This window comes from Heptranchias perlo, unplaced genomic scaffold (assembly GCF_035084215.1).
Source record: "Heptranchias perlo isolate sHepPer1 unplaced genomic scaffold, sHepPer1.hap1 HAP1_SCAFFOLD_948, whole genome shotgun sequence".
In the NCBI taxonomy this organism is placed as follows: domain Eukaryota; kingdom Metazoa; phylum Chordata; class Chondrichthyes; order Hexanchiformes; family Hexanchidae; genus Heptranchias; species Heptranchias perlo.
Genome location: NW_027139990.1, coordinates 46,003 through 52,667, shown reverse-complemented (window position 1 = coordinate 52,667; position 6,665 = coordinate 46,003). Strand labels below are relative to the sequence as shown.

Sequence of the window (6,665 nt, the reverse complement as noted above, 5' to 3'; positions counted from 1 at the left end):
AGAGGGACTGTCTGGCTTTAAGAGGACCGGGCTCGCTTTAAGGGGACGGTCTCACTTTAAGGGGACGGTCTCGCTTTAAGACAGTCTCACTTTTAGGGGATCGTCTCGCTTTAAGAGGGACGGTCTCGCTTCAAGGGGATGGTCTCACTTTAAGAAGGACAGTCTCACTTTTAGGGGATCGTCTCGCTTTAAGAGGGATGGTCTCGCTTTAAGAGGACGGTCTCACTTTAAGAGGGTCGGCCTCACTTTAAGGGGACTGTCTCACTTTAAGAGGGACGGTCTCGCTTTAAGGGAACGGTCTCACTTTAAGAGGGTCGGCCTCACTTTAAGGGGACTGTCTCACTTTAAGAGGGACAGTCTCGCCTTAAGAGGGACGGTCTTGCTTTAAGACGGATGGCCTGGCTTTAAGGTGGACGGTCTGGCTTTAAGATGGACGGGCTCGCTTTAAGGGGGGGATCGTGCTTTAAGGGGGGGGGAGTCTGGCTTTAAGGGGGACGGTCTTGCTTTAAGAGAACGATCTCACTTCTCACTTTAAGGGGGACGGTCTCACTTTAAGGGGGACGGTCTCACTTTAAGTGGGGACGGTCTCACTTTAAGGGGACGGTCTCACTTTAAGGGGACGGTCTCACTTTAAGTGGGGACGGTCTCACTTTAAGTGGGGACGGTCTCACTTTAAGGGGACGGTCTCACTTTAAGTGGGGACGGTCTCACTTTAAGGGGACGGTCTCACTTTAAGGGGACGGTCTCACTTTAAGTGGGGACGGTCTCACTTTAAGGGGACGGTCTCACTTTAAGTGGGGACGGTCTCACTTTAAGGGGACGGTCTCACTTTAAGGGGACGGTCTCACTTTAAGGGGACGGTCTCACTTTAAGTGGGGACGGTCTCACTTTAAGGGGACGGTCTGGCCTTGAGGAGAAGTTGGGATGCGGAAGTGACTCCCTCTTGTGCATATCTGCACGGAAAGAGGAACTCACAAGATTGGAGCAAGAGAGAAACGAGAGCCTGCCTTCGAATGAGGAAGAGAGAAGGTTCACTTTCTGCTGACAGCACTTTGCGAATCGACCAACTGCAGGTACAAAGCAACAAATATTTGTGCCGTTAAATTTTAACTAACCTGCCGTGTAAATATTTTGCTGCGTGTGTTTCCTTTTAGCTGAGTGAGAAGGACTGCACGGGAAGATCCCAGAAATCAGACTGATTCTCCACACAGGCAGCTCGAGTCCTGATGCAATGCCCAGAGAGAGGTGTTTAAATTTAGACCGTCATCTCAACCTCACTTAAAAGAGAGATCTCCCATTTCCACAGAGCCTTTCACCACCTCAGGATATCCCAAAGCTTCACAGTGAAGCACTTTTATATTAAAGTGTGCTCACTGTTGTAATGTAGGAAACGCGGCAGATAATGAGCGCACAGCAAGATCCCACAAACAGCAAGGTGATAAATGACCAGATCATCTGTTCTTTTAGTGATGTTGGTCGAGGGATAAATATCGGGGCCCAGGACCCCGGGCAGCGCCGCGCTGTCGGAGGGTCGGTACTGAGGGAGCGCCGCACTGTCGGAGGGTCGGTACTGAGGGAGGGCCGCACTGTCGGAGGGTCGGTACTGAGGGAGTGCCGCACTGTCGGAGGGTCAGTACTGAGGGAGCGCCGCACTGTCGGAGGGTCGGTACTGAGGGAGTGCCGCACTGTCGGAGGGTCGGTACTGAGGGAGGGCCGCACTGTCGGAGGGTCGGTACTGAGGGAGGGCCGCACTGTCGGAGGGTCAGTACTGAGGGAGGGCCGCACTGTCGGAGGGTCAGTACTGAGGGAGGGCCGCACTGTCGGAGGGTCAGTACTGAGGGAGCGCCGCACTGTCGGAGGGTCAGTACTGAGGGAGCGCCGCACTGTCGGAGGGTCGGTACTGAGGGAGGGCCGCACTGTCGGAGGGTCAGTACTGAGGGAGGGCCACACTGTCGGAGGGTCGGTACTGAGGGAGGGCCGCACTGTCGGAGGGTCAGTACTGAGGGAGCGCCGCACTGTCGGAGGGTCAGTACTGAGGGAGGGCCGCACTGTCGGAGGGTCAGTACTGAGGGAGCGCCGCACTGTCGGAGGGTCAGTACTGAGGGAGCGCCGCACTGTCGGAGGGTCAGTACTGAGGGAGCGCCACACTGTCGGAGGGTCGGTACTGAGGGAGCGCCGCACTGTCGGAGGGTCGGTACTGAGGGAGCGCCGCACTGTCGGAGGGTCGGTACTGAGGGAGCGCCGCACTGTCGGAGGCTCAGTACTGAGGGAGGGCCGCACTGTTGGAGGGTCAGTACTGAGGGAGCGCCGCACTGTCGGAGGGTCAGTACTGAGGGAGCGCCGCACTGTCGGAGGCTCAGTACTGAGGGAGCGCCGAACTGTCGGAGGGTCGGTACTGAGGGAGCGCCGCACTGTCGGAGGCTCAGTACTGAGGGAGCGCCGCACTGTCGGAGGGTCGGTACTGAGGGAGCGCCGCACTGTCGGAGGGTCGGTACTGAGGGAGCGCCGCACTGTCGGAGGGTCGGTACTGAGGGAGCGCCGCACTGTCGGAGGCTCAGTACTGAGGGAGCCCCGCACTGTCGGAGGGTCATTACTGAGGGAGCGCCGCACTGTCGGAGGGTCAGTACTGAGGGAGCGCCGCACTGTCGGAGGGTCGGTACTGAGGGAGGGCCGCACTGTCGGAGGGTCAGTACTGAGGGAGGAACGCACTGTCGGAGGGTCGGTACTGAGGGAGCGCCGCACTGTCGGAGGGTCAGTACTGAGGGAGGGCCGCACTGTGGGAGGGTCAGTACTGAGGGAGCGCCGCACTGTCGGAGGGTCAGTACTGAGGGAGCGCCGCACTGTCGGAGGGTCAGTACTGAGGGAGCGCCGCACTGTCGGAGGGTCAGTACTGAGGGAGCGCCGCACTGTCGGAGGGTCAGTACTGAGGGAGCGCCGCACTGTCGGAGGGTCGGTACTGAGGGAGCGCCGCACTGTCGGAGGGTCAGTACTGAGGGAGCGCCGCACTGTCGGAGGGTCGGTACTGAGGGAGCGCCGCACTGTCGGAGGGTCAGTACTGAGGGAGCGCCGCACTGTCGGAGGGTCGGTACTGAGGGAGGGCCGCACTGTCGGAGGGTCAGTACTGAGGGAGCCCCGCACTGTCGGAGGGTCAGTACTGAGGGAGCGCAGCACTGTCGGAGGGTCAGTACTGAGGGAGGGCCGCACTGTCGGAGGGGCAGTACTGAGGGAGCGCCGCACTGTCGGAGGGTCAGTACTGAGGGAGCGCCGCACTGTCGGAGGGTCAGTACTGAGGGAGCGCCGCACTGTCGGAGGGTCGGTACTGAGGGAGCGCCGCACTGTCGGAGGGTCAGTACTGAGGGAGCGCCGCACTGTCGGAGGGTCGGTACTGAGGGAGCGCCGCACTGTCGGAGGGTCAGTACTGAGGGAGCGCCGCACTGTCGGAGGGTCAGTACTGAGGGAGCGCCGCACTGTCGGAGGGTCAGTACTGAGGGAGGGCCGCACTGTCGGAGGGTCAGTACTGAGGGAGCGCCGCACTGTCGGAGGGTCGGTACTGAGGGAGCGCCGCACTGTCGGAGGGTCGGTACTGAGGGAGCGCCGCACTGTCGGAGGGTCGGTACTGAGGGAGCGCCGCACTGTCGGAGGGTCGGTACTGAGGGAGCCCCGCACTGTCGGAGGCTCAGTACTGAGGGAGCCCCGCACTGTCGGAGGGTCATTACTGAGGGAGCGCCGCACTGTCGGAGGGTCAGTACTGAGGGAGCGCCGCACTGTCGGAGGGTCAGTACTGAGGGAGCGCCGCACTGTCGGAGGGTCGGTACTGAGGGAGGAACGCACTGTCGGAGGGTCAGTACTGAGGGAGGGCCGCACTGTCGGAGGGTCGGTACTGAGGGAGGGCCGCACTGTCGGAGGGTCGGTACTGAGGGAGCGCCGCACTGTCGGAGGGTCAGTACTGAGGGAGGGCCGCACTGTCGGAGGGTCAGTACTGAGGGAGCGCCGCACTGTCGGAGGGTCAGTACTGAGGGAGCGCCGCACTGTCGGAGGGTCAGTACTGAGGGAGCGCCGCACTGTCTGAGGGTCGGTACTGAGGGAGCGCCGCGCTGTCGGAGGGTCAGTACTGAGGGAGCGCCGCACCGTCGGAGGGTCGGTACTGAGGGAGCGCCGCACTGTCGGAGGGTCAGTACTGAGGGAGCGCCGCACTGTCGGAGGGTCAGTACTGAGGGAGGGCCGCACTGTCGGAGGGTCAGTACTGAGGGAGCGCCGCACTGTCGGAGGGTCGGTACTGAGGGAGCGCCGCACTGTCGGAGGGTCGGTACTGAGGGAGCGCCGCACTGTCGGAGGGTCGGTACTGAGGGAGCGCCGCACTGTCGGAGGGTCAGTACTGAGGGAGCGCCGCACTGTCGGAGGGTCAGTACTGAGGGAGGAACGCACTGTCGGAGGGTCGGTACTGAGGGAGCGCCGCACTGTCGGAGGGTCGGTACTGAGGGAGCGCCGCACTGTCGGAGGGTCAGTACTGAGGGAGCGCCGCACTGTCGGAGGGTCGGTGCTGAGGGAGCGCCGCACTGTCGGAGGGTCAGTACTGAGGGAGGGCCGCACTGTCGGAGGGTCAGTACTGAGGGAGAGCCGCACTGTCGGAGGGTCAGTACTGAGGGAGGGCCGCACTGTCGGAGGGTCGGTGCTGAGGGAGCGCCGCACTGTCGGAGGGTCGGTACTGAGGGAGCGCCGCACTGTCGGAGGGTCAGTACTGAGGGAGCGCCGCACTGTCGGAGGGTCAGTACTGAGGGAGCGCCGCACTGTCGGAGGGTCAGTACTGAGGGAGGGCCGCACTGTCGGAGGGTCAGTACTGAGGGAGGGCCGCACTGTCGGAGGGTCAGTACTGAGGGAGGGCCGCACTGTCGGAGGGTCAGTACTGAGGGAGCGCCGCACTGTCTGAGGGTCGGTACTGAGGGAGGGCCGCACTGTCGGAGGGTCAGTACTGAGGGAGCGCCGCACTGTCGGAGGGTCGGTACTGAGGGAGCGCCGCACTGTCGGAGGGTCAGTACTGAGGGAGCGCCGCACTGTCGGAGGGTCAGTACTGAGGGAGCGCCGCACTGTCGGAGGGTCGGTACTGAGGGAGGGCCGCACTGTCGGAGGGTCAGTACTGAGGGAGGGCCGCACTGTCGGAGGGTCAGTACTGAGGGAGCGCCGCACTGTCGGAGGGTCGGTACTGAGGGAGGGCCGCACTGTCGGAGGGTCGGTACTGAGGGAGGGCCGCAGTGTCGGAGGGTCAGTACTGAGGGAGCGCCGCACTGTCGGAGGGTCGGTACTGAGGGAGCGCCGCACTGTCGGAGGGTCGGTACTGAGGGAGGGCCGCAGTGTCGGAGGGTCAGTACTGAGGGAGCGCCGCACTGTCGGAGGGTCGGTACTGAGGGAGCGCCGCACTGTCGGAGGGTCGGTACTGAGGGAGCGCCGCACTGTCGGAGGGTCGGTACTGAGGGAGCGCCGCACTGTCGGAGGGTCAGTACTGAGGGAGCGCCGCACTGTCGGAGGGTCGGTACTGAGGGAGCGCCGCACTGTCGGAGGGTCAGTACTGAGGGAGGGCCGCACTGTCGGAGGGTCAGTACTGAGGGAGCGCCGCACTGTCGGAGGGTCGGTACTGAGGGAGCGCCGCACTGTCGGAGGGTCAGTACTGAGGGAGCCCCGCACTGTCGGAGGGTCGGTACTGAGGGAGGGCCGCACTGTCGGAGGGTCAGTGCTGAGGGAGCGCCGCACTGTCGGAGGGTCAGTACTGAGGGAGCGCCGCACTGTCGGAGGGTCAGTACTGAGGGAGCGCCGCACTCTCAGAGGGTCAGTACTGAGGAATGTTCCGGAGAAGCGCGAAATGTTCGGCCCCGTATTATGGAGATCCAGAATGTTACGGCACAAAAGGAGGCCATTCGGCCCATCGTGTGCGTGCCGGCCGATAATGAGCCCCCCCAGCCTAATCCCCCTTTCCAGCACTTGGTCCGTAGCCCTGTAGGTTTCGGCTCTTCAGGTGCACGTCCAGGGACTTTGTGAATGAGTTGAGGGTTTCTGCCTCTCCCACCCTCTCAGGCAGTGAGTTCCAGACCCCCACCACCCTCTGGGTGAAAACATTTCTCCTCAGCTCCCCTCTAATCCTTCTACCAATCACTTTAAATCAATACCCCCCTGGTTATCGACCTCTCCGCTAAGGGAAATAGCTCCTCCCTATCCACTCTCTCTCGGCCCCTCGTAATTTTATACACCGCAATTAAATCTCCCCTCAGCCTCCTCTGTTCCAATGAAAACAACCCCAGCCGATCCAATCTTTCCTCATCGCTAAAATTCTCCAGTCCTGGCAACATCCTCGTAAATCTCCTCTGCACCCTCTCGAGTGCAATCACATCCTTCCTGTAATGTGGTGACCAGAACTGTACACAGTACTCAAGCTGTGGCCTAACTAGTGTTTTATATAGTTCCAGCATAACCTCCCTGCTCTTATATTCTGTAACCCCCCTGCTCTTATACTCTGTAACCACCCTGCTCTTATACTCTGTAACCCCCCTGCTCTTATACTCTGTAACCCCCCTGCTCTTATACTCTGTAACCCCCCTGCTCTTATACTCTGTAACCCCCCTGCTCTTATACTCTGTAACCCCCCTGCTCTTATACTCTGTAACCCCCCTGCTCTT

General features: G+C 61.5%; 1 protein-coding gene across 1 annotated transcript in view; it reads left to right on the top strand.

Annotated features, from left to right (window-relative positions):
• The first annotated feature begins 915 nt into the window (after positions 1-915).
• The window catches only part of unc93b1 (unc-93 homolog B1, TLR signaling regulator), a 49,602-nt gene continuing 43,852 nt past the window's right edge, over positions 916-6,665 (top strand). Inside the window, exon 1 of the mRNA XM_067981826.1 lies at positions 916-1,073. The gene's annotated coding sequence lies outside the window, so the exon portion shown is untranslated. The remainder of the gene's footprint in view (positions 1,074-6,665) is intronic.